Below are 2357 nucleotides of genomic sequence, written 5' to 3'. Positions count from 1 at the left end.
GTCTTGTTCCTGAGGAAAAGAAAAGGAGGTCAGTTAAGGATAAGTATGAGTATTGTAAATCAGCTAGGTTAATCGGTTTACCTGTTTCAAGGCAATTTCCTGTGCTTGACTGGAGGAAGCAACCTAGAGTATGCCGTGTGGGGGATCGGCTGAGCTTGCCGATGGGATGTCCTCTGCAACCTCATCGATGGTTGGCTCTTGGGGTATGATGACCGATGATATTGGGGCAGATGTGGGGGTCGGCATGGACTTCTGTCGTTTTGGCTATGCCTCGACATCTGTCAAGGCTTTGCGCTTTGCTTGGGCATCGGCAACGGTTGGCTGGGGGGCATCGGCACTTGTTGGTTGTGAAACTTGGACATCTGGTACGCTTGCCGATGTACCCATTTGTTGCTGCAAAACAGGTGTAAGGTATGATATTTAACAGATGAAATGTGAAATCAAGGGGATACCTCAGAAGGTTTGTCAGAAGAAGTGGTGCTTGATATCAGAGGAATTGCCGATGATGATCCAGCAGCGGCTCTTACCCCCTAATGATTAATGTTAATACGGTTTGTGATCGGCATAAGTAGAAATAAACAAGGTTGTTACCTTGAATGCCTTGACCAAGGTTGTAGCAGCAGCCGATGGAGTGGCCCTAGATGTAGCCAATTTGGACTTGGAGGTGATGGTCTTCTTATGGATCTTCTGGTGAGTCAAAGCGGCTAAGGTGGGGGCATTGTAGCCGATCGGTCATATCGGGGAAACAGGCCGAAGATCGAAGGGTTTCCCACTTTTGCTCATAGTTGGTGCTGGGTTGTTAACCTGTCACGAGAAAGTTAGTTACCGATATATGAAAGGAAAAAGCGGAAGGGAGCTAAAAGGAACTTACTGCGTCATCAGGAATGGCGTATTCAGGGTCGATCATGTGCCGATATGTGTGAGCCGATGTTGCAAACAGTTGTTCCCTCCACTCTCGCCACCATTGCTTATATGATTCGGTGATGAAAGATACTGGCGTCCAGACGGATATATCGACATTTGTAGTATTGGCATCGGGGGAGAGTTGCACTACCCTGTTCCAATCTGTTCCGCAGGTGATTGTTTCTCTGGGTTTGATCACATCGGCAAAACAAAGTTTGATTGGCAGTTGCCCAAAAGCCAATTGACGGGATACTGCCGATGGGTTGTAAAACTCATATGTGATATTGGTGTTTTTCCCGCTACCGAATGTGTTCACTAGAATTGCCCTGGGAGTAATGATAGCCATCATGAGCTCATTATCTTGATTCAGAGTGTCATCAGCAAAGTTGAAAAGAAGGGGGAATCTGTTTTCTTTGTCAATATAAGGCACCCAGGCCCTATGATCACGAGAGAGACCATTGTAGAAGCTTTGAAAGAATCTGCCGATCTGGTCTTCATTGGCTTCTGTTCTAGGGAGGACAATTATAGCTTCACCGAAATTGAGAGGTGAGCGTGTTGCCAATTCCTCATCCCCAAGCACATGGTCTTCAGCAATTTCTCGTGGGAATTGTTGGGCAAAGAAGTCCCATTGCAACCGTTTGTGCATATGGGTATTCAGCCACATGTTGATGAACCACCATGGGCCTCCTAAGTTGCCGATGGGTTCGCCAAGCAGAAGTTTCTGAGACACTTGATGAAGAAGATGATAAGTGGAGCTCAGAAGGTATCGGCCGAGAGGGAATCTTACACCATTGGCCAGGAGTTCAGCGGCGGGGAGGAAAGCGTTGGTTGGTCCTACTGATCGACCACAGAAGATAAATTTTTCTAACCACATATTCAAGAATGTGGCATGTTCCCTCTGATTAACTGTTCTAGTCTTCTGGCATTCTTGGATGTATCCTGTCCAACCGCCGATGTTGCGGGTATTCACCCTATATTCAGATTTTCTGCCATAGATAGAGCCTTCATCGGCAGTTGAAATATCCAAACCAGTGAGCATGTATACATCGGCAAGTGTGGGAATAGCTGGGCCATGTCCAAACATAAAAGTATTTATTGTGTCTGACCAGAAGTAAGCAGCTGCAATCATCATTGACTCATTCTTCTGCATATCGGCAATAGATAGCCTAATGCATTGGTCTAACTTCTGTTCTGCCCAGTATACTTGCATCGATCTATTAACCCTCAAGTACCAATCTTTCCACCCTTTGGTGGTTTTAGGCCAAGATCAGAATGTGTCTTTCCATAAATTCAGAGAGAAATTTTGGGCTCTAAAGGGGATTCTGTTAACCTTTGTGTTAATCAGATCAGTTGGATCTGGGTTGCCCATTGGTCCTAGGCATTGGACATGTGGCTGATCGGTTGGAATAACTAATTTGTTGCGTAGTTCCTAAGTTTATAGGATCCAGAGAACA

At 45.8% G+C, this 2357-nt stretch overlaps 1 pseudogene; it reads right to left on the bottom strand.

Annotated features, from left to right (window-relative positions):
- Positions 1 to 594: 594 nt before the first annotated feature.
- On the bottom strand, positions 595 to 1965 carry LOC136482940 (uncharacterized; annotated as a pseudogene).
- Positions 1966 to 2357: the final 392 nt, after the last annotated feature.

The sequence above is a fragment of the Miscanthus floridulus genome, chromosome 9 (assembly GCF_019320115.1).
Source record: "Miscanthus floridulus cultivar M001 chromosome 9, ASM1932011v1, whole genome shotgun sequence".
Classification (NCBI taxonomy): domain Eukaryota; kingdom Viridiplantae; phylum Streptophyta; class Magnoliopsida; order Poales; family Poaceae; genus Miscanthus; species Miscanthus floridulus.
The sequence above is the reverse complement of the archived record's forward strand: the minus strand, read 5'-3'. Positions and strand labels throughout refer to the sequence as shown.